This window comes from Ochotona princeps, chromosome 4 (genome assembly GCF_030435755.1).
Source record: "Ochotona princeps isolate mOchPri1 chromosome 4, mOchPri1.hap1, whole genome shotgun sequence".
Taxonomy (NCBI): domain Eukaryota; kingdom Metazoa; phylum Chordata; class Mammalia; order Lagomorpha; family Ochotonidae; genus Ochotona; species Ochotona princeps.
Window position 1 is genome coordinate 52,520,978 of NC_080835.1, and position 17,481 is coordinate 52,538,458.

General features: G+C 54.0%; 1 protein-coding gene across 4 annotated transcripts in view; it reads right to left on the reverse strand.

Annotated features, from left to right (window-relative positions):
* Positions 1 to 17,481, reverse strand: part of ARAP1 (ArfGAP with RhoGAP domain, ankyrin repeat and PH domain 1) — a 58,331-nt gene that overhangs the window by 37,251 nt on the left and 3,599 nt on the right. For 2 of the 4 annotated variants that reach the window (XM_058663547.1, XM_058663545.1), the window contains exon 2: positions 7,201 to 7,274. The exons of 1 other annotated variant lie outside the window; for it this stretch is intronic. The gene's annotated coding sequence lies outside the window, so the exon portion shown is untranslated. Of the gene's footprint in view, positions 1 to 7,200; positions 7,275 to 10,261; positions 10,593 to 17,481 lie in introns of those variants that run through there. One more of the 4 variants, XM_058663546.1, reaches the window with a different exon arrangement.

Sequence of the window (17,481 nt, forward strand, 5' to 3'; positions counted from 1 at the left end):
AAAGAGAATGTGGAAATGGTGATCTCACTCAACTTCCTGTAGCCCTTGACACTTATCACCCTAATCAACTATGTAAAAATCATCAAAAATAAAAATTAGCAATTAAAAAAGAAGTGAGCCAGCAAATAGAAGATTTGTGTGTGTATGTGTGTATTTCTTTTTCTCTACCTTTTAAGTAAATTAGTTTTTTTTTTTTTTTAAAGAAAATAAAGCTTTATTCCTGGGGCTAAAATTGTGGCACTATGGGTTAGACTACCACCTGAAACACCAACATAATGTATATCAGAATGCCAGTTCAGGAGTTCAAATACCCCACAGCTGTAGGCAACAGCCTAGGTTACATTGTACCTAGGCAAGTGCTACACTGCTGGGAGAAAAGCAGCTAACAGCTGGAGGACATTCTGGACCTGGTTAATGCCAAATCTGTGTTAACTATACCAGTGTGCCAGCATAATCACCAATTCCATTTTTTTTAATATATGGGGGGACAGGTGCTGGCACACCAACAGGGGACCCGCACCTGAGTGTGCATGAGCCCTGATTGGCAGGCAGGGTCCCAAGCTGGCACAACACACTGCAAGAGGACCAGGCTTGGGGATCTACAGGCATTGGAGCCTGTGGACAGCTCAGGGAAACAGGTCTGGAGATGTGTGGAAGGAAGGACTGCTGAGGGAAAATGGGACAGGTGAGGAGTGACTTCTAGGGGACCTCCCTGATGGAGTCCATGCAGTAGGTGTGTATAACACGAAGGTGTGAAGAGAACAGCTCCCTGACTGGCAGGGCCCGGGGAGCTACCAGCTGCTTAGCAGGGCTAAGTGGATTCATCTCTGACCACCTTGACGCAGTTTTCACTCCCCTTCGCATGGGCACTCAACCACCCCACTAAGAATTTTGTAATCTATTGAGGCATTGTCTGCCCCTGTGAGATGGCTTTTACAACCAATGTGAGCTTAAGAGTTAATGTTACTGAGGATGTCCTGGTGAGTGGGCCTTTAACTACACATAGGAGTATAATTAAGTCTGTGCTGTTTACCCATTGCCATAAAATCTGGCCAAGATATTTAGCATGCTTTCTGGGGAATGGCTTGATAAGAGGAACCCTAAAAGTTATCCTGTTACTGTGACCCTAAAGGTCATTCTGCTATGACAAAGAATATAGTTACTGTGACCCTAAAGGCCATACTGCTATGATGAAGAATATAGCTACTGTAACCCTGAAGCCTATCCTGCTAAGGCAAAAAATATAGTTACTGTGGTCTTAAAGGTTAGCCTGTCCTTGCAATTCTTTAGAATATAGAAAATGTAGCTGTTTTAGTTGTTTTCATAAATTTTTAGCTAGAGGAAATACAGGGTGATTTCACTAACATCATAAAGATATATTTTTGATTATTGTTTGATCACTTATGAAGTTGTAGAGCCTGCAGTTGTAGAGGAATGTAATGTTTATAACTTTTTGTCTTAGATCTTCATGTTTTTTCTCTCTTGATGTATTTCTCCCATTTAGTGATAGATAAGTTGAATAAGAATTGTATTAGGAGTGTATTACTGCATAAGATGTGTTGTCTACTAAGAAACTCTTGGTTGCAACGTTGGAATGGATAATGCCTTGTCTAATACTGAAACAATTTGTGGAACTGTCTTTGGAAACACTCATCCATTGTAGAGTTGAAACTTAAATAGAGTAACTTAGCTCATTGCTAACTGCAATTCTTTCCGCCGTTTTTACCCTTGCTTTACTTGTTTGGTTAACAAACTGTGAGCTTACAGACCTATGGCCAACTAATGTCAATAACCCCGATCCCCATAGACCAAGGCCCCAGTCCTTTTAACTCAAACGTAATTCAAGGTAGGGGTCTGGTTGACACAGATGGCGCCTACGTTATAGCCCAGACCTGAGGAGAGCAGATGAAGACTGGCAAGCCAAGATAAGCAAGGAATGTGGAATCCTTCCTCAATCATTTCTCAAAAAGTTGTAAATTGTGTCCCCCTGAAGCTATGTCAATATGCTCCTAAGAAAAAACTTTGTACTGCTTCTGTATAAATAAAGCAGACAGCTTTCTCGCTTTGTCCACGACGATTAAGGAATCTGGTGGCCCGTCTCCTTTCTTTCTCTCTTCACGCCTCATCCACGCACCCTTCCCGAGTTCAGGACTCAGCTGGAGCTGGACTCCGGCACCTCCCGCAACCTGTCTAGTGCACTTGCAGGTACTAGAGGGGGTTGAGACCAGGTGGTTTAGAGGAGGATAACCGGAACACTTTTTGCGGGCAAACCAATACACCAGCCCATGTGGGAGACCTGAGCTAGGCTTGAGCACAATACCCATCAGTGAGTGTTGGGGCAAGGAGTAGACCATGTTAGGCTGGGCCATGATATCCACCAGCTCATGAGAGAACAGTGTCTGGGAGCAGATTCTGTAGGGAATCGTGAGCTCACCCCGTAGGACTGCCATACTAGCTGGTTTGCCCACGGGCTGGGCATGGTGATGGGCTGAGCTAGGCAAGACCATGGAACTCAACAACATTCATGGGTACTGGGGTTGGGAACAGGCTGGGCTGGTCCAGGCTGTAACATCCACAGGCACACCCAAGAACTGAGTGTGGGGTAGACCGGGCCACAATACCCACCAACTCACAAGGCCAACACTACGGGGCAGACTGTACCAGGTTAGGGGCCTAGCAGAAGTGAGATCTGAGTCTGGGAGTGGGCATGGTGAAGGAACTTGGGAAACTCCCTCTGCAGGCCATTGCTCCCACTGGTGAGCACTTGAGTCAGGGCTGGGTGTTGGTCAGGCCAGGCAGAGCTGCTTTATTTATAGCAGGTATGTAAGTTGGCTCTGTAGAGAGTGGACTGGGCAGGGCCAGGCCAAACCATAGCACACTGGCATATGTGGGAGCCAGAATTGGGTACAGGCCATGCTGAGTGAAGCTATGCTATCACATTTTCTGGTATGCATGAAAGCCACGGATGGGGGGGTGGCAGGCTGGGCAAGCAAGGCTGCAGCACTACCAGTGAGAGTTGGGGACTGTGAGAAGGCCAGGCCAGGCTGTAACATCTGATGGTAAAGGCCAAGCTGGGTGATGGGTTATGCCAGGCAGGGTAAGAGCAACCACTGGCATATGCAAGATCTATGGCTGGAAGCAAGCTTGGTTGGGGAGCTAAGGGGACACCCCTATTGAGCTGCAGTTCCCATTAGTGAGCATAAGATCTGGAAAGGGGGTGGCAATCTGGGCTGGACATGGCTGTAGCACACCTCGGCATGGGTGTGGACTAGGTCTGAGGTTTGCCAGACTGAGCTGTGCTCCAGCACCTGGTGCTCACAACAGCCAGGGCAGGTATAAGACAGGCTGGGCTAGGTCTCTGTACCTGCTGAACCATGTGAAAGCTGGGAATGGGGGTGGACCAGGCAGAGCTGGACTGTAGCACTTAATATTAAGGGCCAGAATGGGTGTGGGCTGTTCAGGCAAGGCCACTATTCTTGCCAGGACAGGAAATAGGCCAAGTTAGGCTGGGCCAAGAACCCACCTATGTGTGTAAGATCTGCCACTGGGAGGAGACCTGAAAGAGGAGCCTGGGGAACTCCTCTGTCAGGATGTAGTCCCTGCAGGTGAGCGCAAGAACCAAGGTTGGGAGCAGCCCAGACCAGGCCAGGTCACTGTACTCACCAGCACATGTGTGGGTCAAGTCTGGGGGCGGGCCAGCCTGAGCCAGTTCACAGTACCCACTGGCAGATGTAAGAATTAAGTCAGGATGCAGGATGGGCCAAGTTGGACCACAATTCCAGCCAGTTCACATTAGGGCTGTGACTGAGGGCTGAGCTGGGCTAGGCTAGGCTGCTGCACCCTCCAGCATGAGCTGGAACAGGCCAAGCTAGGCTGCAGTGCCTGCTGGTGAATGCTCAGGTAAAGCAAGCCATGCCAATCTGGGCCACAGCACTCACCAGCATACATAAGATCCAGGATGGGGGACAAACCCAGAAGGGTAACCCTCATAGCTCTTCTGCTGGTGAGTGTGAGACTGGGGGCAGACCAAGCTGGAAAGGAATACAACACCCATTGGCCTGACTGTGAGCTCGATTAATGGGAGAGCCAGGCTGGGCTAAGTGACTATATCTGTTGGGGCAGGCATGAGCCAGAGTAAGTGCTGGCTGGTTGGGCTTTGCCACAGCATCAGCTGGCAAGTGCTGGAACTGGGGGTAAGTCCTGTCAGACTAGACCATACAACCACTTGGAAAGTTCAAGATCTGGGACTTTGAATGGGCCCAGTAGGGATGTTATGGGTACCTCTCTAATGGGTTGCAATTTCCACTGATGAGCATGAGAACTAAGGCTGGAGGCTTGGCTAAACAGGTGGTAGCACCGACCTGCTGACATGAGTGTGGGCTGTACAGTGGGGTGGATTGGGTTGAGCTAAGCTCAAATGCCCATTGATGCGTACAAGAGCTAAATGGGAGCAGGACAGACTAGAGCAGTCCACTGCACAAGCCAGCATGCACAGGAACCAGGGCTAGAAGTGGGCCTAGTGGAGGCTATTAGGGGTCATTCCAACTAGACTGCAGTCCCCGCTGGTGTACATGAGGGCAAAGTGTGTGGTGGGCAGGGCTTGTCTGGCCACAGCATCCATTGGTTTGTGTATGAGATAGGGACGGGCACAGAACTGACCAGGTCACTATAACCACCAGTGTATATATAGGCTAATATGGATGATAGACTGAGCCAGACCCTATACTGGCTGGCACACACAGGAGTTAGGTTGGGGTCACCTCTGGCAAGGTTTCTTTGAGGACACCCCCAACTGCATCACTGGACTTAGAACACCAACCATTATGAAAATCACAGGATATGCGGTCTGACCGTGGCGTACACGTGTCAGAACTGGGTCTCCATGGTTGCTGAGGCCTGTGCAGTTGATGGCATGTCCAGATGCACATGGAGGACATGACAACCAGCTCATTGAGGCCTGCAGAGGACGTACAGTACCACAGAGGCAGAATAAATTGGACAGCTTTCCTGGACAAGTATCTGGGCAAATCAAGAGTCTAAGGTGGACTATGTCAGCCAACAGACCTTGGACGAATTTCCTCAACCATGGAACAACGAAATCAAAAGCATCTCAGAACTATCAAAACCACCTAAGCAGTATCCTTGGAACATGCTCCACACTGGGGACCCTGACATGACACTGAGTGATAGTCCCCCATTCCTGGGTACTGATGTGGTTGGGCTGCTGGGAGCAGTTCTCTCCCCTTCTCTCTCCACTTTCCCCAGATAAAAATAAAACAGCAGATTAGAGGCAGCTGTCTCATCCACTTTGCCCCATTCCTCGACCCTCCCCACACTAATTGGTGGTCCAAATGGGCATATATCCCTCATCAAAAATAAAATGAATGCATTTTTTTTAAAGGAGTGGGGTTTCAAGTCCAGGCTGCTCTGCTTCCAATCCAGCTTGCTGCTAAGGTGCTTGTGAAAGCAGCAAAGACGGTCCAAGTGCTTGGGCCCCTGTCACCCATGTGGAGACTTAGATGGAGTTCCTGGCTGCTGGCTGTCCAACCTGATCCAGCCATAAACCTTACCCTTCTCTCTCTGTAACTCTGCCTTCGAAATATATAAAGCAAAGCTTTAAAAATATCTATTTTTTAAAGTGGAACGGTAAGGTACAGGCAGTAATACATAAATTTCTGAAGTAAAGAGAAAGACACACTGGCCACATCTACGCACACACACACACACACACACACCTGACTCCTTGGGCGGAGACCAAAATGCTGAGCTCAGGTGAGCGGTAGAGCACCCCTTCTGGGCAGACAGAAGGGGGAGTGCTCCTTTTCACTACCCCTTTCTGTCTCTTGAATTTTGTTTCATTTTCCAGTGAGCACGTGACAAACAGGAACAGAGTCTGGAAATGATACCCTAACTCACCGAGGATGGGGGTCACACAAGCCGACCATGGCCCTAACCCAAACACAACCCACAGGTGCCAGCCTACTCAGCCCTACACAGCCCTGGGCAAGGCTCCTACCAGGCAGCTCCTGGGCCATGACCTTTGCTTTCAACCCCCAGTCCTCAAACAGGAACCTGGGGGCAAGCATGTGGTGCTGTAGTGGAGCCACCAGGGGGAAACCTCACAGCCTCAAGGCCTGGGGGACACCTCACTGCAGGGCCTGGGGGTGAATACTGGCACTTCCCTGACAGACTCCCTAGCTGCACCCTGATAATGTGCACCCTGGGAAGCAGCCAGAAAAGGCTTAAAGGCTTGGGCCCCCTGCCACCCACGGGGGAATCTGAGATGGAACTTCAGGCTCCTGGCTTCAGCCTGGCCCGGCCCTGGCAGTTGTAGGCATTCTGGGGAGTGACCCAGTAGATGGCAGATCTATCTTTCAAATAAATATTTGAATACTTATTTCAAGTAAAGATTTCAAAAAGGAAAAAGAAGGGCCCGGCAGCATGGCCTAGCAGCTAAAATGCTCGCCTTGAACACGCCGGGATCCCATATGGGCACCAGTTCTAATCCCAGCAGCTCCACTCCCCATCCAGCTCCCTGCTTTTGTGGCCTGGGAAAGCAGTCGAGGACGGCCCAATGCTTTGAGACCCTGCACCCGTCTGGGAGACCCGGAAGAGGTTCCTGGCTCTGGGCTCCGGATCGGCACAGAACCGGCCGTTGCGGCTCACTTGGGGAGTGAACCATCAGACGAAAGATCTTCCTCTCTGTCTCTCCTCCTCTCTGTATATCTGACTGTAATAAAATAAATAAATCTTTAAAAAAAAAAAAAGGAAAAAGAAAAAGGAGGGGTCATCATGGTGGTACAGCACATTAAGCCTCTGCCTGTGATGCCAGCATTCCCCTAAGGGCACTGGTTTGAACCCAACTGCTCCACTTCTGATCCAGCTCCCTGTTTATAGCCTGGGAAAGCAGACCCAGAGGAGGCTCCAGGTTTGTAGCTTCAGATGGGCCGGCCAGGCCATTGCAGCCATATAAGGAGTGAACCAATGGATAAAAGATATCTCTCTCTGTCTCTCTATAACTCTGCTTCTAAAATAAAAATAAAATAAGCCTTTAGAAAAAAAAAAAGGTGTCAGCTCAATGAAGGGTCCCCAGCCAGTGCTAGGACTTAACCTGCCACACCCAGCTCAGGCTGCACTCAGGCCAACCTCTCCCCCATTCCCCATCCCATCTCCCCCTCCCCCATCCCAACCCCGACTCACTGGCTGAGCTGCCCAGGTCCTCCAAGAGGCAGCAGCTACTCTGAAGGGCTCTTCATTGCAGCCTGAGCACAAAGCTACAAAGACAGGGATGGGGAGAGAGTATATGAGGCAGGGCCACCTGGAGCAGCAGAGATGCCAGCAGGAGGGAGACAGAGGAGGGCATGCCAGAGGGCAGGGAGATGGGCCACAGACCTGCCCTCAGCGGCGGGGGAGGGGAGTTGCCCAGGTGGAAGAGGGCCTCAGGCCCTCCCTCTCTCAGCCTTGGGCAGAGACAGGGACTGACTCCTCACCCCCTCTGCCCCGGAGAACCTGAGGCAGGGACAGATTCATTCCTGGGGAAGCCTGTCTGAGGGAGTAGGAGATCCAGGGACACCCTTCTCTCTGAACCCTGGGGAACCACCAAGTGGGCTGAGGGCACAGTTGGGGCAACTGAGGCTCAGTGTAAGATGCCAGGGCCCTACCGCCAAGTATATGGGAACATTGAGAAAAACGGGCCAGAGAGGTGCTTCCTGGTCAGAGTAGTGAGGCCCCCTGAATTTCTCACTTGGTTTGGGCAGGGGGTGGACACATACAGGATCCCCCAAATGAAATGGGTTGGGTCCTGAACCCTGGATTTTTGAGATAGCACCAAAAACAAATGCACAATAGCTCAATATACTACTTCCTACTGACGAGCATGATGCAATGCTATCACATTAGCAGTTGTTTCTCCAGTTTCCGATGTGACTACCAGAAAGGTGGAGCCCCCATCACACAGGGCAGCCCTGCTGCCGCCACACAGCTCCCTGCTTCTCTGGGGCCAGCAGACCCTGCTGTGTACTGGCCATGAGCCGAGCCGGGCACAGGATTTAACACAAGACAGCAGAGGCCCACCCACCCTATGGAGGAACCAGGTCTGGGAACCAGGAATCCGCGTCACCCACTGCAATGCTACTAGTTCCTATTCCTGCTGTAAAGGCCTCCGGCCATGGTGGTCACAGACACAGGACATGGTGCTTGCAACACCCACCACCCTCTGAGACAGTTTTGCTCAGGGCACTGGAAGTGTGAGTAGGGCAGGCCCTCCAGGAACCTCTGGCTAGTGGTCACCATCAGCCAGCACCAGCCAATAAAATCAGCCCAGGGGGCCTTCAACAGGCCAGCAGCAGGGTAGGCTTCCTGAAGGAAGCTGTTCCTTGACAAAAGCAGTTTGAAGGAGCATCTTCCTGAGGCAAACAACGGGCTCGCCAATTTCCTATGTGTGCATTGTGGACTTTCGGTACAAATTTGGTTTTCACCTACCTGCTGGTGCCTCTCAAATTCAACACCCCAGGCAAGTGTCTCTACTTACTCAACCCTAAGCCCAGGCCTGCTGCAACTGCTGACCCATCATGGAGGCCTCACTGGGGGCGGTTGTGCAGCAGAGGGAGTGTGGTCCTGTTACAACATCACAGCCAGCCGCAAGCTGGGGCTTCCCCTGGGCCCCACCTGCATGCGGATCTGCTCAGCCTGCGTAGCCCACTGCCTGATCTTGCCCTGGCTTCTCCTTCCAACATCTCTCTCCTCCCAGAGTTCTCCAATGCCCTTGAGTAACCCCAGTTGTCATTGGGCTGGTCCAGCTCTGATGTTCCTGATGAAGACGCAAGTACCCACAAAGAGGAAGTGACTCGCCAAAACCCTTGGTGACATACCCCCAAGTTCCAGCTGGCCCCATCTGCAACTCCTTCCTGTCACTTTTCACACCAGCCACTGAGCTGCCTACGGGGAACCTCCAGACTTGTCTGCTGATGATGAGTAAATAAGTCACACCCTCCTGTCGTCAGTTCCGGGTTCCAGGTCACCTCCTCCAGAGAGTCCTCCTGACTTGTTCTCCCAGACTTCCAGCTCTCTGAGGCTGAACTCTAATGCTGCTTCTTGCTTTCTCTCTGGTTGCCTTTCGGGGGTGTGGTGGGGGAGGTTCCCAATCATCTGCACCCCTGCCCATCCTCCCCACTCCCTCCCACAGAGGAGCACTGCCTGACTGCATTCACAAGGGTACTCAGTTCCAGGACAGAAATCAGTAAGAGTCGCCTGGAATCTCTAAGCTTGCCAGCCTGTCCTTCCTCAGGTCTGGCTTGAGTTTCTCCTGCTGTGGCCAAAGCTTTCCCCTTCCATCCTCTAACTATCACTTAACCCCAAAGGCAGAGTTTTAAGGTCCCTTCTCCACCCCCTACCCATCATCCTCCTGCTGCCACCCCCACCCACTGCAGATCAGGATTCCCACTCAGCCAGCCCAGCCTGGAAAGGACCTGGAGCCCAGGAGAGGTGGCCTATCCCACCTGGGGGCCCTACATGCACCCACAACAATTCTGCCGACATCTCATCCATCCTCACGGCCACCCTGCCCAATGCCTGGGACTCTGTCCCCACTTCATAGAGGTTGTATGATGTGCAGGCTCAGCCAGGTGATAGCTGGAGCCCCGGGAACCCTCCAAGGACATCAGCGGGCAGAGGCAGGGAGGAAGGTGGTGGGAGCTGAGTCTGTGGGGTCTCCAGGACACAGGTGTCTAGGGGCCAGAACACAGGTTCCCCAGCACAGCTGGGGGGTCTGGCCGGCATGGCCATGGGCAGGGCCTGCCAACTGTGGGCATGAGCCTCCCCCCAGTGCCTCCCTGAGTCCCCTTCTCGTTCTGATCAACACGAGTGAGTCAGCCTGCCTCTGGGTCCTAACCCCTTCATTCCATGGGAAGCTGGACACCTCTGCCCTCTACAGCCATTTCCCTGTGCACAGCCAGGCTCCAAGTTCAAGGAAAGACCCAGTCATGAGAGGTGCAGCTGGCCTATCCCCTCTCCTCTGCCCAGCAAAGACAGGCAGGCAGGTGGCTGGGGCAGGGACCCTGCACCCAGACCTCAGCAACGCCCTCAGCACCACCAAATGAGGAACTCAGGCAGCACGGCTACAAGTGAACACCTCCAACCACCGCTGGGGACACAGCACTCTAGGGCCACCCAACCCCGCCGCATGGCAGGGCATCCGGGTCCAGATCACTGCACATGCTGCCCAGAGTCCCAGGAGCACCTCTCCTCACCCCTGCCACCTCACCTGGGGACGTGGAAGCCACCCACAGTCCAGCCCCATGGGCTCCAGGGCGTTCAGGAGTCCTGCTAGCTGAGGCCAGAGCCCTGGAGACACTTCCTGTCAGTAGGAGGAACTAGGTGGGGGCTGGGTTCATGGCCCAGAAGGTGCAGAAGTGACCTCTCCACCCCAGGGACACACCAGCTCTCTGCAGCCCCTGAGCCAACAGAGGCTGCTTCCTGTCCCGCAGGGTAGGCAGTGTCCTGGGGGGTGGGCACAGGGAGATGGAGGAAGGAGGTCTCCTGCCTCCCAGCCTCACCCCCTTGGGGCACAGATTGCGCAGCTGCTGGGGCCCTAGAGCCTGGCTGCAAGTCCCTCAGCTCCAGACCCCAGGCCCAGGCCCAGGCCCAGGCCCTTGGCCATGGAAAGCAGAGCAGGTCTGGGTTTCACTCCAGACTCCAGCTCCTCTCGCTTAAAGTTCCAGACAAGTCCCGGCATGCTCAGGGCCTCATCTCCCCTGCCTGGGTCACAAAGGCCACACCAGACCGCTGTGACACACACTCACCCTTTGTCCTAGGGCCCACACCTGCTTGCCCTCTGCCAACACAATCACTTCCTATCCTGGGTAGCAAGATCTCAGCTGGTCCTACCTAGAGGGACCCTGAGCACTGAGTTTGAGGCTAACAGCTTCTGGATGCTGCACCAGGTGCCAATGGCCACCAGGCCTCCTTAACGCCCCCTGCCTCCCACACACACACACACACACACACACCCACCCCAGTTGATCCCCACCATGGGACCCCAAGGGCTGCTGGACCTCCTCCTGACCTGTGCCTCTCTTCCTAGAGCCCTGCGACGGAGCACGTGGCAGACAGACAGCCTGGTTTCAGTCTTTCCTTCCCCAGTTATTTCCCTACCACCTTCCAGGTACCCTTGGATAGTATACAACTTGCACACCACATTCCCCATAACTCACACAGGAGATCTGGCCAGAGGCAGGAAAGCTTAACCCTTTGTAGCAGTCCCATCACTACCACCCTGGGAAGATGCTCAACCAAGGACAGCAGCACCCAGTTACAGGTGCAGGGGCCGCCACTGGGTGCTGCAGGCTGCGCCACTGCCTGGGACACCAGCAACCCACGTCAGAGTGCTGCTCCATTTCAGACACAGCTCCCTGCTAATGAGCCTATGAGGGCAACAGATGACAGCTCAGTGCTTGGGTCCCTGCCACCCACCTTGGAGGCCTGGCTGGAGTTCCAGGCTCCTGGCTTTGACTTGACCTAGTCCTAGCCATTGCAGCCATGTGGGGATTGAACTAGCAGATAGAAGATCTTTCTGTCTCTCCTCTTTATAAATTTGCCTTTCCCATAAAAATAAATAAATTTTTTTTAAAGATTTATTCATTTTATTACAGCCAGATATACAGAGAGGAGGAGAGACAGAGAGGAAGATCTTCCGTCCAATGATTCACTCCCCAAGTGAGCCGCATCGGGCCGATGTGCCGATCCGGAGCCGGGAACCTGGAACCTCTTCCGGGTCTCCCACACGGGTGCAGGGTCTCAATGCATTGGGCCGTCCTCAACTGCTTTCCCAGGCCACAAGCAGGGAGCTGGATGGGAAGTGGAGCTGCTGGGATTAGCACCGGTGCCCATATGGGATCCTGGGGCTTTCAAGGCGAGGACTTTAGCTGCTAGGCCACGCCTCCGGGCCCCCAAAATAAATAAATCTTAAAAAAAACTCTGTCTCTCCCTATCACTCCGCCTTTTAAGTCGATAAATCTTTGAAAATAAATAAATACACAAGCATAACTAACAAACTACTGAGGAAACTATTATAAATGAAATTGCTTATTTTGAGCCCAGTGCAACGGCTCAGTAGTTAAATTCTTGCCTTGAACATACCGGGATCCGATATGCGCACTGGTTTGTGTCCTGGCTGCTCCAGCTCCCTAATTGTAGCCTGGAAAAGCAGCAGAGGATGGTCCAAAGCCTTGGGACCCTGCACTTGCATGGGAGACCCAGAGGAAGCTCCTGGCTTCAGATTGACTCAGCTCCAGCTGTTGTGGTCACTTGGGGAAATGAACTAGCAGATGGAAGATCTTTGTCTCTGCCTCTCCTTCTCTCTGTAAATCTGACTTTCTAATAAAAAAATAAACCTTAAAAGTTTTTGATTTCCTGAGTCATACCCAGAATGAGAGACTGAGACCCAAAGACCCCTGCCCACCCCTGCCTCAGTCTTCCAAGGGTCTAAAGAGCTTATTAAATAAGGCTATCCCCACTACACACCTATACACACACATCTGGATCATATAAACACCTATATCACACACACACACCTGAATCACACAATCACACACACGTATCTGGATCTCTCTGTCACGCACACCTGAATTACATACACACTTACCTCCTACACACACACCCCCTCACCAGCAGAGGAATAGAGTGGCAACAATAAGGTCTGTCCCAGGTACCAGGAGAGCCCACCTTGCCCTTTCTCCCTCTGGTCCTCCATGGACACCCACCTCCAAATGAGGCCCTGGGGACTTTTCCCTCACCATGCTCCCACACAGCACCCCTCCCACTTTATCCTCTTCAACCTGCAGGTGCTCTCGGAGCCCTGGGCCAGCCCCCACCTGCACCTTCCACCCCCACAAGTCTAACCCCCACAGCCCTATCCCAAATCCATCCTCAGCCTCAGCTCAGGCCCTTCACACCCTGAAAGGTGACCCCCATCAGCCCACATGTGGGGAGCTCTGCTCACCCTCCCAACTCCCCCACCCCCCAGTCACAGGTGCCCTGGGGCTTTGGGGACCCCTTTTCTACAGCAGCGGCAGCATTGTCATGCACACAGCTATCCTTCCCTGAGTAGCCTACTGAGCACACCAACTTCTCCCTCCTGCCCGCAGCTCTGGACCTGCCAAGTGTCCCCAAGATCCTCCTCTGTGACCCTGGCCCTGTGGAGCAGCCCTGGACATGGCCGGTGAGGCAGAACAAGAAGACGCAGAACAGAGGAAGCATCCAGGACCAGAGTGACCCAGGGCAGGTCAGAGGGCAGTGGATGGGGAACCTGGGGCTCCTGACACCCGGGGGGCTCCCTTGTACCTCAGAACAAGCAGCCCAGAGGAACAGGGAGTCACACTTGTCCTCACCCTAGATGGTCTCTGGCTGTTGGCACCTGTAAGAGGAAGCTGCTATGTCACTGGGGCTCCAAGGGATGAAGCATCAAGGCGCCTAGCTGCACCCCTGAGCTCCTTGGGCCTGGCACCTGCTAAGGAACCCCCTACCTTGAAGGTGCAGCGTTGTCACACACTTGCACAGCTCCCCTTCCCCAAGCAGCATACTGAGCACCCATGAACTCTCTATCTTGCCCACTGCCCAGGCCCCAACCTGCTCAGCAAGGACCTGGCAGACACAGCTGCAGCATCTAGGGCCCTGGCGTTCAGGCCACCCTGCCCGTGGCTTTTTTGGGCCTCCCCTTCAGCAGTCCAGCCTCCAGAGGGACCCGAAGGGGCATCCATAGGGGGCCAGGCCCACCTGCAGGGCAGACTCTGCAGAGGAGCTGTCCAGGGCAGGCGTATGGCTGGCTGGGGCAGGGGTGCAAGCACAGACCTCAGGTGGAGCTCTTGAAGGTTTGAATGACACTCCTTGTCCCCCTGTGGGGCAGGGCCTGCCCCTTTCTCAGACCTCTGAGGCTGTCCTGGCCACTTCCTGCTGGGCCGGCCTGATAAACACTGCTGAGGTGGGGAGCCCTTGCCCACACAGGGGAAGTGAGGACCTGGACCCTATGTACCCCTCAGTCAACTCCAGGCTCCCCAGGGGTTCTGGGGCCAGCGGTTTCCCAGAGCAGCTGCTGCCTGTCCCCTGCCTGCCCTTTCAGGGCTCCTCCCACGCCCCCAACCTCCACCACCCATGGAGACTTAAAGGGTCCCACCCACCCAACTCCAACCCCTCTTCTCTGGCCTCATTTCCTCTGCGCTCTCCCCTCTCTTCAGACCTCCCCACCAGCTTATTCTCTGAGTGCCAAACCCATCTCTCTTTCCCTTACCCACCGGCTCCAGGAAACAGCCTTGGGTTCCCAAGGTCATGACCCTGGTCCCACCAGATTTCACTGTCTGTAGCTCTGTTTACCACATTCTTTTCTTCTCTCTCCTCCAGCCTTAAAAGGACTAGGGCCCCTGCCTCGATGGACAGACATTTCTCAAGTTTACAGGACTACAAGAAGCCCAGGCAAGGGACACCTGACCCAAGGTCCTATGGCCAGTCAGGGGTCAAGGGAAGGCTAGACTGGGTTTCCAGCCTCCCAGCCTCAGAAGCCCCACTCCACCTGCTGCCCCCCTGGCCCCGACCAGCAGACCACAGCCCTAACCAGCTGCACATCGAGCACTCAGGAACCACCTGGCCCGATCCTGGCCACCTGCAGAAGAGAGAGCAAGACCCAGAAAGGGACACAGCCACAAGGCCGGTCAGGGGTAGGATCTGGCCTAAGCCTATCCCTTGGGTGACAAGAGGCTCTTAGCAGCCCCCACCCCCGTCACGGGCTAGGCCAGTTCTGCACTGAGCAATGTGGGTTTGCAGGCCACAGGCACCAGCAATGGGCCGTGTCCCAGTTCACAGCCCAGAGCAGCACCACTAGAGGCTCCCAGGCCCGTCTCTGACGTAGAGGTGGTCAAACAATGCAGTCTCCTCCCCTAGGCTGCTGGGTCTCCATCCGGTTCTCAACCGGGCCTCTCGTAGGGTCACCCAGCAGCCCCATTAAAGACACACGTCCACACTAAGAGACTTGAGAGGCAGACTTGGGAGCAGGGATCCTGGTCCAGCTTACCCAACAGGGGCCCTGCCTCCCTTGCCCCACAGGCCTGAGACTACAGGCTATGCACAAGACCTGGCCACAGAGCCTCCTGACCTGGACCCAGGACCCGTGGGTGCAGCTGCTGTAGACTCCAAAAAGAGCCGGGGGAGGTTCTGGCAATGACTGCATGCCCAGGCTGCACCCCACAATGTGGCACTGCCTTGCCCTTAGGCTCCAGGGGGGCCCCCTGGGCCTGCTTACCCGACTGCTGAGCCATGTGCCCAGCAGGTCCTGATGCCCAGCAGTGCACCCTCCAAAAAGCCCCCAGCCCCTTCTCTGAGTTCCCCTCAACCCCTTCCTGGTGCCCACAGGGACAGCCCCACTGCTCCAGTGCATGCGGAAGGGGCCTGGTCCATCCCTTCCTATGGCCTCTTCTGCCACCACCGGGTCTCTTGGGCCTGCTTCTGAGATTTCATGTCAGAGTGTGTGCGCTGGGGTTGTGGGGAAAGAAAGTTTAAGGCAGCTCCTAAGAAGCTCCCAGGTTCTCTGCCTCCACTCAGGGGCCCTGCCTCCATTCAGGGGTCCCACGCCAACCTGAGCCTCGCAAGCTCTTGGCACCCAGAATTTCTGAAATTAGGAAGCTGCCAAATCACAAACCCTGCAATCTCCAACTGTGATGTTCAGGAGCTCTCATAATCTTAAACTTCAGGCTGCCAGGGCCAGCGTGGTGACACAGTGGGTTAAATAGCACCTGTGACAGTGGCAACCCATTTGAGTGTAGGTTCAAGTCCCCGCTGTTCTACTTCTGATCCATACTCCCTGCTAATGTGCCTGGAAAAGCAAAAGAGGATGGTCCAAGTGCTTGGGTCCCTATACCCACATGGGAGATCGGTGATCCCATGGAAAATGAACCAGCATATGGAAGATATTCTATGTGTGTATGTGTGTGTAACTATGCCCATCAAATACATAAATAAATCTCAAAACAAAACAAAACAAACAAAAACACCCCGGGTCAGCACTATGAAGCAACGAGGTAAGCCCCTACCTGTGATGCCAGCATCCTATACAGGTCCCAGTTCAAATCTCTGCTGCTCTCCTCCCAGCTTCCTGCTAACGCACCTGAGGAGAGCAGTGGAGGAAGACAGCTCAAGCATTTGGCTTCCTGTCACCCTCGTGGGAGACCTGGAAGAATCTCCTAGCTCCTGGCTTCAGCCCAACCCAGCCCCAGCTGTTCTGGTCATTTGGGGAGTGGACCAGCAAGTGAAAGATGTCTGTTTCTCTTTCTGTCTCTTTTTCTATAACTATACCTCTCAAATAAAATAAATAAATCCTAAAAAAAAATAGTAATAAACAACTCCTGACTGTCAGAGAGAGAGCTGCGAGAGGTAGAAAAGCCCCTCTTGCTTTCCTGATCTCTCTTCTCACTGGCCATACTTGACTCTCACCTCATCCAGCCACACGTAGGACTAGGAGGCCTGGGAGGTTCCCTCCTTGAAGCCCCCAGGAGGCTGAGGGACTACCAAGGGACAATCCATGACCAGCCAAAGACCTCGCCCTGTGCTCGGGGTCAGACACAGACAGCGGGTCCCTGATGCCATGCCTGACCCCAGCACGCTCTCTGTCCTGTGTCATGGTGGGCGAGGGGAGAAGAGACTGTCCAGAAGCAGCAGCTGGGGAGCGGGTAGGTGACCACGCAGCTCAGCCTTGTCACCCTACCCTGGCGTGAACCAACCCAGTGCTGGCCTAGCTGGAAGGGATAAGGCAGTCAGGTTCCCCCAGGACCCCCGGGCAGTCACATTGCAAGGGCAGGTCTCGTTCCAGCTCTGACCATGAAAGATTCCACCCCCTGCAATGAAGACAACAGCAAGGACTTGTCCATACGTCCAAGACCCCAGGATGGGCTCACTGGACCTGAGACCACCCAAAGGTGCACAGAGGGGTGAGTCAGGCTGCCCAGGGTGTCACTGTTAACAACCGCCCACCATGGCAGACCCTGGACATCTGGCATGGAATCAGATACCTGGAATCAGAAGGCTCAGGCCCTGCAACAAGCAGTGTGATCAGCACCTGACGCTTTGGGAGGCCCCTACCAGGCCCCAGCTCAGGCCTTGGGGTCCTCAGGAGTTCAATCCCAGCTCTCACCCCCAAGATGAAGGACTGCCCTAGGTGTCCTCGTCAGCCAAGGCGGTCTCGGAGAAACCCTGTATTAAGCAAAAGCTGGGGCTGCTGGTACAGGAGAGCAGAAAGCAGACATCCAGAGGTCAACCCAGCACGTGGGCAGGAGACTTCTGCAGTCACGCCAGTGCTGCAGCCAGTCAGCCATGATGCCACCTGCCTAGCAGGCAGGTCCCAGGGTGGGACTGAGCTGACATCTCCCTGCAAAGTCACGGAAGCCCCGACTCACCCAACTGTTCCATGTGCTGGACAATCCTGGGCAAACTGCTTAGCCTAGA